The 18,986-nt window shown below is 46.2% G+C and overlaps 1 protein-coding gene across 2 annotated transcripts in view; it reads left to right on the top strand.

Moving 5' to 3' along the window:
• NPAS2 (neuronal PAS domain protein 2) overlaps positions 1-18,986 on the top strand; it is a 176,689-nt gene that overhangs the window by 49,619 nt on the left and 108,084 nt on the right. The gene's annotated exons all lie outside the window — the stretch shown is intronic.

The following is an 18,986-nucleotide window of genomic DNA, read 5'->3' as shown; positions in this document are numbered from 1 at the left end:
TCCTCACCTCTGAATTCAGCTGTGTGGCCTCTAGTGGCTCCTTGGACTTTGGACCAGTCAAGTTCTTTATCATTCAGAGGATCAGTGACTTTTGGCTTTCCTGTTAATGCTGTTCTGACAGCCTTCTCCCAGCTGGGCCTGGGTGTCCCATCACACTGCCCTGGGCAACCTGTTGCTTTCTCTTCAATGCCATGCTCTAAGGCAGGGGTTGGCCAACCATCGCCTGTGGGCCACATCTCACCCATAGCTTATTTTTGTAAATAAAGTTTTATTGGAACACAGCCACACCCGTTCACATTACCTTTGGCTAATTTCCCACTGTGGTAGCCCATCAAACTGAAAATATTTACCAAATCTGACTTTGCAAAGAGTTTTTCAGCCTAGCTTTAAGGTCCTGAGCTAAGATGCTTGCTGTCCACCTGTTCTTCCTTTTTTTTTTTTTTTTTTTTTTTTTTTTTTTTGACAGAGTCTTGCTCTGTCTCCCAGGCTGAAGTGCAGTGATGTAATCTCTGCTCACTGCAACCTCTGCCTCCCAGGTTCAAGTGATTCCCCAGCCTCCTGAGCAGCTGGAATCACAGGCACATGCTGCTGTGCGTGGCTAATTTTTGTATTTTTAGTAGAGACAAGGTTTCTCCATGTTGGCCAGGTTGTTCTTGAACTCCTGGCCTCAAGTGATCTGCCCACCTCAGCCTCCCAAAGTGCTGGGATTACAGGCATGAGCCACCACACCCGGCCTGCCTACGTCGTCTTAACTCTTCCCTAGAGCATCCTGTATCCAGACCTTCCCCTCCTCATTAATCACACTTGTCACCTTTCCAGCTCCAGCCTTGCTCCACTGAACTTTTCCTGCTGTCTTCAGCCTGCTCATGATTTGCCCTTTGAAACACTAGAAATTCAGCTCTGCATGCTGAAAGACAATGTAGTAGCTTGCCCTTGGAAACCCTTACTTAATTTAGTTAGACACTTAAAGTCTCTCTACTCCACATCAGGGACCTCACTCCACTCTTCATAGGTCTTCTGTTGCAGACCCTTTGGGGGAAGGCAGATATCTTGACTCCATCCATTTACACATTCAGTCCAAATGCACATTTCAAGCAGCAGGTAGTCTTGGAAATGTAACAGCAACAACAAACATGAAACACAGCAAGTTAAATAGCGTTTAATGGCACTAGAGGAGTTCTCCTTTTACATCAGCAGCTTGAGCAGTGAAGAATTAATTTGTACTGGAAGCCATCACCAGCAAGTGTGTTTTGTATAAGTGTTCACCAAAATGCTTTCTGTGGCTGCAAGAGCATGGGCTGTTGATGACCTTGTGGTCAGAAGTGTGCAACCTGATGTCAGACTGCTTAGTTGGGAATCCTTGCTCTGCACAGACTAACCAATGGGCATTGGCAAGTCACTTAATTTCACTGTGCCTCAGTTTCCTCATCTGGACAAAGGGGTTATGGGGTTACTAACATGACAAATTGAGATAATAGATTTTAAACTACTTAGAACCATGCCTGCAACCTAGGAAGTCTTCAAATGTAATTCATTATCATAATATATTATTTAATCTTTCTGACTTTGTGTTTCCTGCTGTAAAATGGAAATCATAATAACAAACTTTTATTTTGTTTAAGGAGTAACCATGATGGATCTAAAGCACCAAAACAGGGGACACTGTAGGAGCCAAATACATGGTAGATAGATACCATTTTCTGGGGTTTCATTTATATTTGTTCTCTATCTCCCTTTTCCTACTAAGGCTATTTATAAATTCCTTTTTCAAAAGAAATAGTTTCTAGAAACGTCTAGAACCTAGTGGCCATCCTCAGCATGGTGGGTCTTTGGTAACTTCTTACTGCCTTATTCTAGAGCTGAACACTAGATGAGAAGCCCAGAAAGGTTTTGTCTCTTGTCTGCTGACTCTGTTTACCAAGACTCAGCCTCCACCTCCAGGAAGTCCTCCCTGATTCTCTAACCCCCTACCACCTTGGTGCTTCTGTGGCATCCTGAGATCCTATTTGTCTACTGGAGCAGAGACTGGTGTCATTCATCTGCATATCTATTGTGACTAACAGACTAAGTTCTAGTAAGTACCGAAGACTTCCTGGTTCAATGAATGAATAAATGAATGCCAGGTAAAATCTGTTTGAAAACTGGCTGGGTGCAGTGGCTCATGCCTGTAACCCTAGCACTTTGGGAGGCTGAGGTCGGCAGATCACTTGAGGTCAGAAGTTTGACACCAGCCTGGCCAATATGGTGAAACCTCATCTCTACTAAAAATACAAAAATTAGCCAGAAATTGCTTGAACCCGGGAGGAAGAGGTTGCAGTGAGCCAAGTCTGTGCCACTGCACTCCAGCCTGGGCAACAGAGCGAGACTGCATCTCAAAAAAATAAAATATGTATATATGTGTGTGTGTATATATATCCACATATATACACATATACATATATTTATATACATTTTTTCAAATATATATCAAATATATATATGAAAACACATAAGCTACCTTTCTTAAGAAGTTTGCAGTATGATTCATTTACTCAACACAACAATACTGAATCTCACGAGTACTATATATTGTATCCCTTTTTTTAACCTGTCTCCAAATTTCACAGTTAATGGAAATATGCCCAGAAAGTAAACCCCCAAATATATGCCAACTCAGCTACATATATAGTCCTTTAAGCCTCTGTATTTTCTCCTTTACATTTTGTTCAAACGCCATTTCACTTTATGTTCTCTGTAAAAATATTTTATAACTACAATATTATAAAGTGTTTACTTTCATAATAATGGAGCAGGGGATTCATTTATGAGTGGATTAGGATTGCAGGTTGAGCAGGGCTGCTGCACTGGTTTAATGGATGCGCAAGTAAGCTCGGAAATCCCAGCCACAGTCATACCTGAGCGTCATACCCGCCCTGTTCCTCCCCATCATAACTGTCTGTAGCTTTAAAGGCTTAAAGGCAGAAATGTCTTTCCATTTTGGTCAACCTGAAAAATAAGAGGGGCTTCTAGAAGCCCTTCTTCAGCTGGCAGTTTTATACATAACCAACTTTTTTTTTTTTTTTTTTTTTTTTTTTTTTTTTTTTTTTTTGAGATGGAGTCTTGCTCTTGTTGCCCAGGCTAGAGTGCAGTGGCGTGATCTCGGCTCACTGCAACCTTCACCACCTGGGTTCAAGCGATTCTCCTGCCTCAGCCTCCTGAGTAACTGGGACTACAGGTGCATGCCACCACACCTGGCTAATTTTTTTATCTTTAGTGGAGACAGGGTTTTGCCATGTTGGCCAGGCTGGTCTCAAACTCATGACCTCAAGCAATCCGCCTGCCTTGGCCTCCCAAAGTGTATATAACCAACTCTTAATTGTTGAGCAAGTAGAGGAAAGTAATGGAGTATAACCCACATGATGGAGCAGAGCGATTGGTCATGTTTGATTTTGCCATATGCTGAGCACCCCACATTGTCTTGTACAAGGTGGAGGCATAGTCTCTGCTTCATCTAAGAAGCTAAGAATGCTAATATAGCAATTACCACTTAAAAAGATAAAAATGTGCTGGGTGCGGTGGCTCACGCCTGTAATCCTAGCACTTTGGGAGGCTGAGGGTGACAGAGCACTTGAGGTCAGGAGTTTGAGACCAGCCTGACCAACATGATGAAACTCTGTCTCTACTAAAAATACAAAAATTAGCCAGGTGTGGTAGTGCATGCCTGTAATCCCAGCTACTCAGGAGGCTGGGGCAGGAGAACCACTTGAACCCAGGAAGCAGAGGTTGCAGTGAGCTGAGATCCACACCATTGCATTTGCACTCTAGCCTGGGGGACAAGAGCGAAACTCCATCTCAAAAAAAAAAAAAAAAAGATAAAAATGAAGTAAACATCAGTTTTCTCATAGCCCTGCAAAGTGTGGCCAAGGCAGAGAATGCCCAGCACCCGGGGCCGTTTCCTCCAGGCTGTCTCCTATCCTGGAATTCCAGGGGTTCTCATTGTCAGGCCCCACACCAAGGACCCAAGGAGGCAGATGGGCTCCGATGACTGTGGTGGGCCTCATGCTGGATCATTTGTCTATTAAGTTTCTATTTATTCAAAATGAGCGTGGAATCCAAGACATAGGTTGATATTTTATCATTTTTAGGATGAAAAGCTTAAGCGCATGTGCTCTATCCATACAATACAGTGGAATATTACTCAGCCTTAAAAAGGAAGGAAATTCTGACGCAGGCTACAACATGGATGAACCTTAAGGGCGTTATGCTAAGTGACATAAGCCAGTCACAGAGGACAAATGCTGCATGATTCCACCTACCTGAGTCACTTAGAGTTGTCAGATTCCTAGAGACAAAGAGCAGAATGGTGGTTGCCAAATGCTGGGGAAAGCAGGCAATGGGGAGTCAGCGTTTAGTGGGTGCAGTTTCTGTCTGGTGGTTGCACAACAGTGCAAATGGACTTAATGCCATTGAACTGTGCATTTAAAGACAGTTAAAATGGCAAATTTTTAATTATGTGTATTTTACCACAATTTTAAAAATAAAATTTTTAAAAATGAAAAGCTTACACACACACATACACACACACAGAGCATGTAGGGATCACACAGATGTGAGCATGACGCCCCAGCATTGGCCTCTCGGAGGGATGAGACGGTCGCTTTCCTTAGCTGCTTCCTACACAGCGCGGCTCCTGGACGCGCAGCTTGTCCAGGCTTGAAAGGCGCGGGCAGGGCTGCCTTCCCTTAGCTTTGTAGACCGAAGGTCGTTTACTTTGGCATTTTTAACAAAGATTTAAAGTTTCTGGAATTTGCCAGCTTGCTTGGTCCCGAGGCCCAGATTAAGCAGCATGCATTTTTTTCCTTAAACGCAGAACAATGGCAGACGGCATGAAAGCTTCCCCAGGGTTATTTTTCCCTTGAAGTAACAAAAGGGGAGACGGATGAGGAAAAAACACCCACATGGAATCAAATACCGCAGAAAGCAAACTTCAAGCCACGTGATATTAGCACAGAAGGGAAATGGGAGGATGAGTTAAAACCCTGTGAAGTGCTCAGAGTTCTGAAGTGAGGGCTCTTAAGCTATTTTTAGCCTCAAAAACGCTATAAATCCTGTTATCCCATTACACCCCAGCGGATGGAATTATTTGCTTTTCTGTACCTTTACCACTCTAATTTTTTGTTGTTTGAGTAAATGAGAGCAGACCTGCTCAGAGACAGCTGACATCAGACACAGACCTGCTTTGGGGCCTCCCTGGTGCTGTTCCTGTCTTCCCCTTATCTGGTATTTGTAGTGGCACCTGGGAGCCACAGATTCACTTAGCAACCTTTCTCCAGGGTAAACAGAGTATTCACAGCTCCTGAACCAAGGTGTGTGGCTGGTGTCATTTTGTGGGGCCAGAACACGTTGAGTGGAGAAATGCAGTGATGACCTGGTCCCCACGCCTGCTACTCAGGGTCCCGTCACCCTTGTGACTGTCCGTGCTGCTGCTTCCCACATCTCCTAAGAGGGCTTCAGGAGAACGCAGAATCAGGTATCTGTCTCTCCCTTTCGGACCTGCCCTTCCCATGTGGCTGTATGTCAGAGTTTCCAGCTGCCCTAGGGGCCCAGGAGTCTGTATTTTAGTTGTTCTCCAAGTAATTCAGCTACCCAGTGTATTTAGAGACTATGGCCTTGAAATCAGTGATTCCCCATCAGCGGTAACTCATGAAGAGCTTAGATGTGGGCCTGGTGTGTGGCTGGTGGCAAAGGGAGTCTTTCAGATCCCTTCTGCTTGTTGCTGTTGATAGCAGGGGCGTGCATGTTACGGTGGCTCAGGCCTAATCCCATCTCTTTGGCCATCTCACCTGTCTGGAAAACAGGTCCCAGAGCCATCCACACCAAGCTCCTAAGGAAGGCAGAGAGCACTCCCTGAGAGCACTCCCCGACTCTTGACTCAGACATGTGGAGGTGGACGTCTGCCCTTCAGTGCTCAGGGTTCAAGAAATGCTGCAAAGAACAAGAGCTGCAGCCACCAGGAGATGCAGGTGACTCCCATGGACCAGAGAAAGGACAGAAACATGATAGAAAGCTGGTAGAAGAACCAAAGAGGTTTGGTATTTCACAGGGCACCTGACTCTGGAGCCCACAGTCACCCTCCTCGGAGCCCTCTCCATCAATGTCATGGATCAAGTTCCTCCTGATGACTGAGCCACCTGGGAGAGCTTATGGTTATGTTCAGTTAACTCTGCTGAGGCAATTAGGGCAGTGTGAGATCCTCGTGGGAATTGCTATATTTGAAATGGTTGAAATAGGCTGGGCGCAGTGGTTCACACCTGTAATCCCAGCACCTTGGGAGGCTGAGGCAGGTGGATCATGAGGTCAGGAGATCGAGACCATCCTGGCTAACATGGTGAAACTCTGTCTCTACTAAAAATACAAAAAACTAGCCGGGCAAGGTGGCGGCGCCTGTAGTCCCAGCTACTCTGGAGGCTGAGGCAGGAGAATGGCGTGAACCCGGTAGGTGGAGCTTGCAGTGAGCCGAGATCCTGCCACCGCACTCCAGCCTGGACGACAGAGCGAGATTCCATCTCAAAAGAAAAAGAAAAAAGAAGTGGTTGAAATAAGAGAGCTTTCTGGAAGAGCTGGTTCTAAAGATTGTTTTTCTTTACAGTGGAGCCATGCAAGCATTGGCCAAGCAGCCTTCAGCTTCCCCTCCCCTCAGGTGGGCTCACAGCCCCAAGGGTTTTCACAGGGGACCTTCTCACTTGCGAGTATCCTGTGAGTGTCACAGCACCCATTTTACACAGCCCCATGCGCCTTTTCTGATATGTTTTCACCCTGTGACTTACTGTTCCAACCTTCATCGGCCAGTTGAATATGGCGTGACTCATCACCCAAGCAGGTCGTCTTGGCATCCCCCTTAGGGAATCCCATTGTTTGGCTCAAGTGCAGCTGTGTCTTCAGCCAATGCATCCTTTTTATTTCATTTCATGTACTGCCTTGTAAGAATACCAAGAACCTTCCCTTGTACAACAGGGACCAAGTAAAATGAAATTATCAAGCAGTAAACATGGCTGAAACACTACATGGAAAGTGCTGGAAACTTACAGTCTGGGGCCTGCAGAATTGATCAGTTACATGTGGTATAGCTAAGACCAGAGTGCGGTTCTTTGTAGGCCCCATGGACTCCTGCCTTGATTGCAAAAAGTGGTGACGAGTCAAGGTTGCCCAATGTCCGTGGAAGGTGCTTTGGCAGCAGCTGAGACAGGCTGCCTGTGACAGAGGACAGCCTCCAGGGACCAGGTCAGTGCGTGTGGCCGTGCAAGGATCGGTGGCCCTGGCTCCAGACACTAGGGAAAGCTGGGCAGAAGGCAAAAAAATATGGAGGACTGTCTGAGGAACTCGGGAAGGAGCCAGGAGTGAGGCAAGCAGCGGTCCCTGACATTTCTGCCTAAGCAAGGGCTCTGCAGGCCAGGAGGAGACTGTCACCCACAACGGAATAGCCTGCTTTGGAAACAGCTGAGGACCTGGAAAACCAGCAGTTCCTCTTCCCAGTGTTGGACAAGGACATGAGAAAGACCCACAGCAACAAGCTAGAGAAGAATAGCTCCCTCTGTGACATTGAAGCAAGAAGAAAAGGCGCCCAGAGATTTGGCTACTTTGTTTGTTCTTCAAAAGGAACACCTGGTTCCTTTTGCTGAACCATCAGCTGAAATGGCCCTGTGTGGTACATTAGGTTCAGTAAGAATATACACCTTCAGCTGTCTGCTAACAGAATCAAGGTAACTTCGCGGTTTTGTTTGCAAAAAAAGTTTTCTACTTTTGGTGGCATTGATTTTGTAGATTCTCACTGATACCCAACTATAAGGGAGAGATGTTTACTTGTTTGAAATTCATCTGAGTCCAAATAATATAACCTGGGTTTTAAATGTTCACCACTAATTTTTTTAAGGCATCGTAAATTATTTAAAAGAAAATGCCGGCCGGGCGCGGTGGCTCAAGCCTGTAATCCCAGCACTTTGGGAGGCTGAGACGGGCGGATCACGAGGTCAGGAGATCGAGACCATCCTGGCTAACACGGTGAAACCCTGTCTCTACTAAAAAATACAAAAAGCTAGCCGGGCGAGGTGGCGGGCGTCTGTAGTCCCAGCTACTTGGGAGGCTGAGGCAGGAGAATGGCGTAAACCTGGGAGGCGGAGCTTGCAGTGAGCTGAGATCCGGCCACTGCACTCCAGCCCCGGCGACAGAGCGAGACTCCGTCTCAAAAAAAAAAAAGAAAATGCTTTCTGGCCAGACGCAGTGGTTCATGCCAGTAACCCCAGCATGTTGGGAGGCCGAGGCGGGTGGATCACTTGAGGTCAGGAGTTCAAGACTAGCCTTGCCAACATGGTGAAACCCCGTCTCTACTAAAAATACAAAAATTAGCCAGGCATGGTGGCACACAGTGTAATCCCAGCTACTTGGTAGGCTGAAGCAGGAGAATTGCTTGAACCTGGGAGGCAGAGGTTGCAGTGAGTCGAGATCACGCCACTGTGCTCCAGCCTGGGCGACAGAGAAAGATTCTGTCTCAAAAAAAAAAAAAAAAAAAAAAGCCTTCTAAATATTTTCATGAAGGTGCAATAGATCTCCAGGGTACATGTTGCTAAACATGAATCATTTGCTTCATTGATAATTATATTTGAAGATAAATTTAATTGTATTTAAGGTTTACAACATAATATGGGATATGTATAGACAGGAAAAGGGTTACTATAGTGAAGAAAATTAACATATCCATCATGTTACAGTTACTTTTGTGTGTGACAAGAGGAGGTTAAAATGTACTCATTTAACAACAGCTCCTAATGCCCTACAATGTTATTAACTACAATCCTAGTGGTCCTCTAGCCTTGCTCAACCCCCTCACCTGCTACTTTGTATCTTTTGAACTCTACTTCCTCCTTTTCTCTCTTCCACCCATCCCAAACCCCTGGTAACCATTATTTTCTTCTCTTATCTCTATTTTTTTTTTTTATTCCACATGTAAGTGAGATCCTGCAGTATTTTTCTTTCTGTGTCTGACTTATTTTGCTTAGCGTAATGTCCTCCAGGCCCAATCATGTTGTGGGAAATGGTAGAACCTCCTGATTCCCTCTTTAGACACAGTGCTCACTGTGGCTGGGCCTTAATATCATGCTTCACACTGGATATGGTGCTGTGTTCTTTGCAAAACGGTTTCACTTTTTTAGGTGAAAAAACAACCGTCAACAGGGGACAAGGTGTGTCCTAGCAGTCACTCAAGGAGAGAGACCCCGAATCAGTGGCCAGGAGAGTCAGCTCTGGGGTTGGTCACTGGTGGCCTGTATGGCTGAGGACTGGTCCCTCCACATAGGGACACCGGGCCCACTTCTGAAGACCACATTTCAGGGTGTCTTTGATAGTCAAGAAGCGGGGAGCAGCTAAAGATATTTGGTCTGAAAATGGGGTACATCTGGGGGAACAACGTCACTCTGCTCCAGTATCTGAGGGCCAATTGCATCCCTTGGATGGCTTTAATTTAAAAAAATTTTTTTGAAATAGAAAATAACAAGTGTTGGTGAGCATATGGAGAAATTGGAACACTCGTACATGGCTGGTAGGGATGTAAACTGGTGCAGCCGCTGTGGAAAACAGTTTGGTGGCTCCTCAAACCGTTAAAACATAGAATTACCATATGACCCAGCACTTCCACTCCTTGGTCTATACCCAAGAGAAATGAAAACATATGTCCCCACAGAAACTTATGTTAACTTATGAACAATGTTCACAGCAGCGTTATTCATAATAGCCAAAATATGGAAGCAGCCCAAGCACCCATCAGTGGATGAATGAAGAAAATGTGCTACCATATGTATATATAGGAATATTATTCAGTCTTAAAGAGCAAGCAAATTCTGAAACATGCCCGAATGTGGAGGGACCTCGAAAGCATGATGCTAAATGAGAGAAGCCGTGGCAAAAGGTCATATCGTCCCTCTCTCTGAATATCCAGAAACAGAAAATCCTTCGAGACAGGGAATTAGGGGAGGTGGGAGTGAGAGCATGGCTCAGTGGGTTCAGGGTGTTTCTCTGGGAAAATAAGAAGGTTTTGAATCCGGAGAAAGGTGGTAGTTGCACAATATTATGAACGCAGTGAATGCCACTGAATTGTACATTTTAAAATGGTTAATTCTATGTTATGTGAATTTTACCTCAATTTAAACAATAATCTGAGGGCTGTCATTCTATGTGACCCCTGGACATATGGCAAGAGGAAATGACTAGAAGCTCCAGGAGCACAGCAGGGAGGAGGGAGAGCAGTATTTTTGCTCAGCAGGAAAAACTGACTAATAAATACAACTAGTAGGAGGTTGAAGAGGCCGCCCAAGAAAGCAGCAAGTGCGGGAGACTGTAGAGCGCCTATCGGGTACTGCACTCAAGCCTGAGAGCAGCAGTTCTCACCCCGGGGACATGTGGGGTTCACTTGGTGGCACAAGAAAGCCACGCTTGGGCCCCACCCCAGGGATGCTGATGCTGTTGGCCTAAGGTGTGGACTGGGCATCTGGACAAAGGCCGCTGGTGGCTCAGCTTTAGGTGGAAACAGATGACCTTTATGTGTCCCTCCAACCCCACCTCGGCCCCAACAGGGATTTCTGTTTTAATGACTGGTGCCTGCGAGCCTAGGATCCTCACCATTCAGTGTGAGTGGTATACCCACAGCATCTGTCTCACCTGGAAGCTGGCTGGAAATGCAGCGTCTCCCCTCCCCACCCCCGCCTGGTCAGAATCCATACTTTAGCAAGATCCCAGGGGACCTGTGTGCCCATCTGAGTTTCAGAAGTGCTGCTGGGCCAGGGTGTGGGAGCTCAGGCCTGTAATCCCAGCACTTTGGGAGGCCAAGGCAGGTGGATCACTTGAGGCCAGGAGTTTGAGACCAGCCTGGCCAACGTGGCGAAAACCCATCTCTACTAAAAATACAAAAATCAGTCAGGCATGGTGGCAGGTTCCTGTAGTGCCAGCTACTCAGAAGACTGAGGCAGGAGAATCGCTTGAACCTGGGAGGTGGAGGTTACAGTGAACTGAGATCACACCACTGCACCCCAGCCTGGGCCACAGAGTGAGACTTCCATCTCAAAAAAAAAAAAAAAAGTGCTGCTGTTGATACTGTTGATCTTTATTTGCAAGACACTTCGAGCTGCTTTTCCTCATTTTATCTTCGGAATAATCACCAGTTTGTTCAGCCATTTGATAGGGGAGGAAGTCCAGGCGCAGAGGGCTTCACTCACTCCACACGCCACGGACAGTGCCGGTCCCCCATGTGCCCCATTCAGGGCCTTCTCCCCCAGGCCCAGGGCCTGCTTCAGCTATCTGTGACATCCACCACCTCCCTCATGTGCCCGCAGTGCCCTGCCCAGAGCCCAGGCTGAGTAAACATTGGATGTGCTGAAACTGCTGGGATTGGGGAGACCCTGTGCCTCAGCTTGAAGCCTGATGCCATGGGAATCCTCACTGCTTGGCTCAGCCTGTCATTAGCTTTTCCCTTTCTGTTTTTATTGTTTGTTTTGAAATAATTATAGATTCAAAGGAAGTCACCAAGAGGTTCAAGTTTGGTGTACCCACCACCTGGTTTCCCCCTGTGGCAACATCTTACATCACTATAGCACAATATCACCCCCAGGAAGGCGGCACTGCTACAAGGATATGTAGAATTCTGTGTCATTTGCCACATGTGTGGATTTACATAACCACCACCATTTCTTTTCTTGACTTAAAAAAAAAAGTCAAGGGGTCCCCGCAAACACACTTTATAAAGACTGATTTCCTGCTGGCAAGAGAGCGAGCTGCTATACATCCACAAAGCGAGGTGGCCTGCTAGAGTGGTATGGTCAGCGACCTCTGCCTTGCCTGGGTGAAGTGTCTCTCTCTCACACACACACACACATGCACGCACACACATGCCATGCACTTTCTCTGTGGAAGGCTTCAAAGTGTTTGGTGGCTGTTCTGAGACCTGTTCCTCCTTGGCTGGGCTAGGGGAGGGGCCCACTCCTTTTACCTGTATTTCTTTTTAGAGGAGAAACTGACACAAAGTCAGATGGTCTTGGGGACGGAAGTTGCTTTCATCTGTAAGAAAAGGAAACTGACCTCACCAGCAGGCAATCACTTGAAATCACTTCTCTCCCATGCTGGAAACATAGCTCCACGCCAGTGTCTACCATGGACTGGAATCTACAGAGCGAGAGGAAGAATTTGCATCCAGAAACCACAGGAGCAGATGACCCACAAGTGTAGCTATTTTACTTCTTTCATGCTAAATTCTAAATAAAAGGATGATTATCTTTGAACTGACCCCAGTCCAAAGTACAGATGTCTGGCTGAGATCACCAAGGCCAGATGTTGTCATCAGTGGCTGGGTTTATGCCAGGCTATCGGTGAACTGGGTCGGAGATGGTGCAAGCAAAGCTGATGGTTCAGGGCGGGTTCACAGCCCAGAGATTCCTAACCGAGGACATCAGCACCTGACTGGAGTGGGGCAATGAGGTTCCTGACCTGCTGACTCATTTGCAGAGCTGTATATCGGAGCCACACATGGTAGCAGCATAAACCTGAACTTCAGGTAGCCACACACTGGGATGCTGCAGATTTATGTGCCCACTGCTTGCAGCCGAGAGGACCGGCATGAATGGCTCTGATCTGTCACCATGGCACAGTCACAGATGGAGAATGCTCTGTTGTAACCAGCGCTCCCATTCTCCATGGGTTCTTAGCACCCTTCCCCATCCATGTTTACCTGTACAGCCACCTGTGCAGGCCATTCTTGCCCAGAATAGTACATGAGCTAAACAGCCATCTTCGGGTGATTATAAAACCTCATATTTATATGAGGTTTCATAGTTTACAAAAGTTACTTCTTATTCCACCTAATGAAGAAACCACAGTCCAAAAAAGTTTGGTGCCTCCCCCGAGGCCACCTACCTGGTCAGTGATGGATCAGCACCACAGTTCCCATCTTCTCATTACACCTTCCTGTTGGTGAGGCCCCAGCCCACACAGAGAAGCGTTTGTTTCACGCCTGGAGAGGGCCCTGAAGCATCTCGTGAGTTTGTGGGAAGAAAGAGGAGAGGAGCAGCTCCTGCTTCCGTGGGGAGCACAGTCAGACTCCTCTCTTCATGTCCTGTCCCTTAAATGCTCTCCAAAACTGGGGGCAGGTGCTCGAGAGAACTTGACCCTGATTCTGGATTATGGGGTTTTCCAAACTCAGTACTGTGGCTGCGATCCGTGGGGCATTTTGCAAGCCGCTTGCTTTTTGTGTGAAACCCCTATATTTGTCAGTATTTTAAGTTTCTGTGAGGCTGTTCTTGAATTCAGTTCCTTTCTCTTTGCCTAAATGCAAGTCACACCCTCATCTCCTCCCGAGACCTCTTGGTCTCAAGGGCACTGAGGAACTTAGCAGAAAGCAGACCTTCAGAAAGTACCTTCAGAAGATTAAAAAAAAATATTGCATTTGTTTTTCTACAACCAAGATAAGAGACAGTAGATAGAGGACTGTGTATGCCTTGTACAGTTCACTAGCCCCACCGTCTCTGATACGAACCAGTTCTTCCTGCCCCTTGGATAAGTATCCCTTGTCTTATCATAACATCCTGCTGCGATGCCATGTGACATACATGCTCGCATACACACGTTATTAAGACTTCTTGTGATCAAGGCTGAGAAAGATTGTGGTGGTGTTATCGTTAATAGAAGTTTTTATGACCTCAGAATGTTCGCAAGCTTGGGGTCAGAGATGGAGCATTCCTCGGAGGGAGTCAGCCTGGGGTCCTTCTTACATAGACATGAACGTAGTTTCTCCAGAGCAAGGCAGAATACACTGTTTAAACCATGTGAAGGAGGAAAGACTCAAAGGAGTGATTTAGTGAGAGTATGGGTAAAGACAAGAGAAAATATTAATATTTCTAGGACAGTTAGAAGGACTTAGTACTTCTGCCGTTTTGTTTTAAAATATATTTTTTTAGTATATAAAGAGACATTTTGGCTCTCCTTAATGAAAATGGCCTAAGATCCTTTATATATATATTTTGTTGTTGTTGTTGTTTTGAGACGGAGTCTCGCTCTGTCACCCAGGCTGGAGTGCAGTGGCCGGATCTCAGCTCACTGCAAGCTCCACCTCCCAGGTTCACGCCATTCTCCTGCCTCAGCCTCCCGAGTATCTGGGACTACAGGTGCCCGCCACCATGCCCGGCTAATTTTTTTAGTATTTTTAGTAGAGACGGGGTTTCACCGTGTTAGCCAGGATGGTTTTGATCTCCTGACCTCCTGCTCCACCTGCCTCGACCTCCCAAAGTGCTGGGATTACAGGCGTGATTCACCACGCCCAGCTGATCCTTTATATTCTTAATGAAAGAGGGAATGAATTACAATGAATATGTATTGCTTCTCCAAAAGCAGAAAAATTGTTAATGTTTTTATTTAAACCAGACATATATACTTTTTAATTTATTTCCTTGTTGGTTTTTTCTCCCAAATAGGTTGCAAAAATGAAATTTCTGTTCAAATTTATAACATGCAAGAGTATATATGTGGCCTTGGAATGATTATTTAGTTCTGTTCTAAAGAATCTGATAGTTTTTAAATGAACTCCATAATTTAGCGTACTCTGGGAATTGAAAAGTTCGTGCTTTATTTAGGTAAAGATAGGAATATAACACTAAAATATACTGAGTTGCTTAAGTAAATCAAGTAAATGGAACGTTCTTTGAGATAATGCTGTTGCATTCTAAGAAATGCTTTGAATAGTACGTAGGACTAATGTATAGCCTATTTATTTATTTATTTATTTATTTGATGGAGTCTCGCTCTATCACCCAGACCGGCATGCAATGGTGTGATCGCAGCTCACTGCAACCTCCGCCTCCCAGGTTCAAGTGATTCTCCTGCCTGAGTAGCTGGGATTACAGGCATCTGGCTAATTTTTGTATTTTTAGTAGAGACAGGGTTTCCTCATGTTGGCCAGGCTGGTCTCGAACTCCCGACCTTGGGTGATCCACCTGCCTCAGCCTCCCAAAGTGCTGGGATTACAGGCGTGAGCCACCGAGCCCAGCTAGCCAATTTATTTTAACAGCATTTCACTTTCAACTTTGTTAAATTTGGCTCGACATGTAAAATCATTTATTTAAAATCTAAAAATCCAAACTTCTCCCTATTTTATCCAGAATTTCAAAATTGCAGTGAGTTGTGGTCGCCTGGAAACCAGGTGTATGATACTTTGTTAAGCACACTAATTGGCAGCATGGAGTTTTGCATTGCAGAAGGCTCGTTAGTGAGGGTGGGTGGGAATCCACACTCCTCCAATTAGTGGGCCCTGAGCTGCTTGCACATTTAAAGTATGATTCAGTTTACCCAAGTTTGTTTGTCGTCAGCTCTTCAGGAAAATACTGTTACACAAATCGAGGTCACCTATCCCGCAACCTTTTGGATCCCGAGGTCCACACATAAAAGGACTCGCTCTGCAGGCTCCCTGGTAGCTGGTGAATATCTTGGGAGTTTAAATATGAAGATAGTTGATGTCCGTGGCTAGGATCTGTTATTTAAATGTAGAAGCATTTAAATATGCCTTTGGAGTTGTTGTTTGCATTGTGATAATAGCCACCACCTGAGCTAACAATTCATTGAGTTTTTCTACTGTCCCACATTCTAGCTGCTTTAAGGGATTGCGTTCTCAGGTCTCACAGATGGCCTGTGAAGGGGAGAAACTGAGGCAGAGAGAGGGTTAGGAACTTACCTAAGCTAGTTAAGCAACAGTCATGATTAGAAGCCAGGATCTTTCAGGATTGTTCCCACTTTATGCGCGAGTCCTCGCCTCTCTTCATGAATGGTAGATTTCCCATCTCCTTTAATATCTGCTAGATGAATTCATGAACAAAGGCCAAGGAACAGGAGAAAGAAAGAAAGAAGGAATGATTGTCGGCTCTGTCCTTCAATTCTTAAAAATGCCAAAGAGAAAACTTTGAGACAAGGTCATTTCCTGGAAGAGGTGGGGTAAACATTCCCAGAGTCATGAGTTTTTAGATTTGAATGTTTCTAAAATGTTGATTGACAGAACCATCTAATACATTTGTTATAAAAATGACATAAAGAGGAAGAATGTCCAGCATTTTGGAAGAAAGGGCTCTAAATATTATGCATAACTGCATTTGAACAGAGTCCTTCGCTTCCTCCTTGGCCTGGGCTGCAAGGCCACTACTCCATTGGGAAACTACTCTGGGACCCCTAGACTAACTCCCAGTTGCTCCTGAGCTGTTTGGGGAGTGAGCAAAGGGTCCTGTCCTCATGTGAGCTCTAGGGAGCAGGACCTGGCCTCCTGAGGACCCCAGCATTAGCTTCCAGGTTTGTGCTGGGCCCTCCTGAGACAACCCCAAGCCAGACACTAGCTCCTGTAAGTAGATCACCCAAGCACTCAGGGCAATTCCCTCAAAGTGTTCCATATTTTATCCAGCTTCTCAGCCAGAGAGGCCAGAAGTGGAAGCCTTTCTATCTGGACAGCTACAGCCCAGACTGGACGCAGGAACAGCAGGAACAGAGCAGGGGCCTCCTCCGTGGCACGGGGCCTTGTATCCACCAGTCCCAGCACCACTCAACTACTGACTCAAATCTGTCCTCGGCCCCAGTGAGCCTCTAGTTATTGCCAGTGGCTGACAGAGAGGTGAGGGAAGAGGACTTCATGCAGGCGAGCTGGGAGGTAGCACCACAGTTGCTCAGCAGTGTTCGTGCAAGTTATCACCAGAACGCACCCGTGCAGGCCCAGCAGCCTGTGCAAGTATTACAGCACCATGTAGACATGAACTGATGCTTCTTTAATAACAGGGAAATGGCAGTGTGTCCATTTACACTGTTGTTTTTCTGCAGTTTTTTTTTTTTTTTTTTAAGCCATCTTCCCAAGTGTTCTCTGGATTTTCCTCTTACCCAGGTCCCCTGTCTGCCATCCACAGGCTGGCATGAGCCACCCAGGCTGGGTCTGGGATCAGCCGAGGGCCTGGGCTGGTGCCGGCACCGCCCCTCTCCGCGGACGGGCCCTGCATTCGCATCATTAGTTCATCACTGTGGAAGAACTGGGCTGTCAAGCTGACCTACTTTTCTTGTTTGCCCACAGCAGGCTAAGCCTGTTTAGCCTTGTCCAGAGGGGCTGGGCAGAACAAGTTGCTTTCCGAGTCGTACAGATGGCAGTCTTCTGAGTGAGTGTGGTTGAATCTGTTTGCCCTTTTTGCCATTAGTTTGCAGAGTCAGGGCCCAGCACCCAGGATGGCTTGAGCCCAGGTCCAAGCACAGGGCATCCTGCAGCCCATATCCAGCCTCTCCTGAAGAGATCCTGCATTAAGATGAATTATTGCGGGAAGCAGTGCCAGGCTTCTTTCTAAACTTTAAACAGATTCCTAAATGGAAGCTCTTCATATTCTATACTAAGCCCAAAGAACATCAGCCACTTGCAGAGATGCCAGGAAGGTGGGACCCATGCCTGTGCTTGAGGGGTTTACCATCCAGTGGGGGAGGGTTGTGAACAGCAAAAGCCAAGGTGAGGCAGAAACGGAAGAGGATGGGGATGAGCCGTGGGGGTGGAGGAAGATGCGCTAGTAGGGTAGAAGGTGTTGGAGGGGGGATGACGTGATAAGGATGGGGCTAAAGTCACAGACTGGCAGCTTGTCATCTGAGGGTTTGAATGCTACGACTTGGAACCATGTGAAGTGCTAGTAGATGTACATGTTATCCCCCCACCCCGTATTTATTGCTTTTATTCTTTGCTGAAATATTACTATATTGCTGCCTGTGGGCGTAAGATAGTGTCTGTTAGAGTTGTTCAGAGGAAAATAGTTAAGATCAGACCCAGACTGTCATGATTAAATAAGCTAATGTACAAGAAAACCACCAGCCAGAGCTTCATGCATAGTTTATTTCTCCAGCTCATGGATTTTGTGCGTAGCAACATGCCTTGTGTCCTGGGCCTGGGCCTTCTAATTCTGATGCCATGACTTCTGACTCAGGGGGACGTGTCTTGGACTCTCCTTGACACCCTGAAGCCACCACCCAGAGCTTTGGAGGAGGAGTCGGGCCAGTGGGTGAATTGTGCCTTAACTGGGGCCACTTTAGACGTTTGCAAAAGGAGGAACTCAGTCTCTTAAGAAGAAAAATATGTACTTCTCATTTCTCTTGCAGTTTCTTCAGCATTATTCAGAGGCAGAGTGACAGGTGCAAGGAGAGAGATCTAAAACATCCTTAATTTACGACATGAATATCTGAATGGACATTGAGAAACTGGAGATGTCTAGTCCTGCTGAGGCAAAACCCAAATGACCTAGAGATGACATAAAAGTTGGTCATTTCTACATGTCCCGTTACCTGTGATGGTAATGTTGATCACTCAATTAAGGCAGTAGCTCTTCTTTAGACATTCAGCAAACGTTTATTGAAAACCTGTATGGGACTCTGAGTCTTGGTGTTTGAAGAGGGAAAATGGAAATATTCAACCCTACATTGCCTAAGCTCCTCACTGGGGAAAGCTGTAAGCTCTTGGTGAAGGGCTTGCCATGGGGCTTTCTGTTTGTTGAGGTTCACCCTGTATCCAGTGGCTCTTCTGGCACAGGCAGAGACATGCCCTTTGCCGTGTGACGTTCAAGGAGACCAGTTGTCCTGACCAGTTTTTTTTCCCTGCTGACCTGTGATCCCCACATCCCAGCTTCTCTGCCTACTGGTTGGTCTTCCTGACATTAGTTTTGTTCCTGTGTATTTGATCCACGCACACATTTTTGCCAGACCGGATATCCTGAAGTTGGGCTGGTTGGGGTTTTGGGAGAGGCATGTCCAGGATTGGTTCACTCTGTGGATTAGGGTCTAGTTGTATCAAGGTGGTGGGAGAAAGGCCTCGCCGGGCGGCAGTCACCAATAGATCCCAAATTCCCAGCTGGACCTGGATCAAACCCAACCAACCAGGGTTTTCAGACAACTCAGATTTCAAAAAGAGAAGCAGCAGCCTGTCAGTT

Source organism: Rhinopithecus roxellana, chromosome 17, assembly GCF_007565055.1.
Source record: "Rhinopithecus roxellana isolate Shanxi Qingling chromosome 17, ASM756505v1, whole genome shotgun sequence".
Lineage (NCBI taxonomy): Eukaryota > Metazoa > Chordata > Mammalia > Primates > Cercopithecidae > Rhinopithecus > Rhinopithecus roxellana.
Note: the sequence above shows the minus strand (reverse complement) of the source record. Positions and strands in the feature narration are given on the sequence as shown.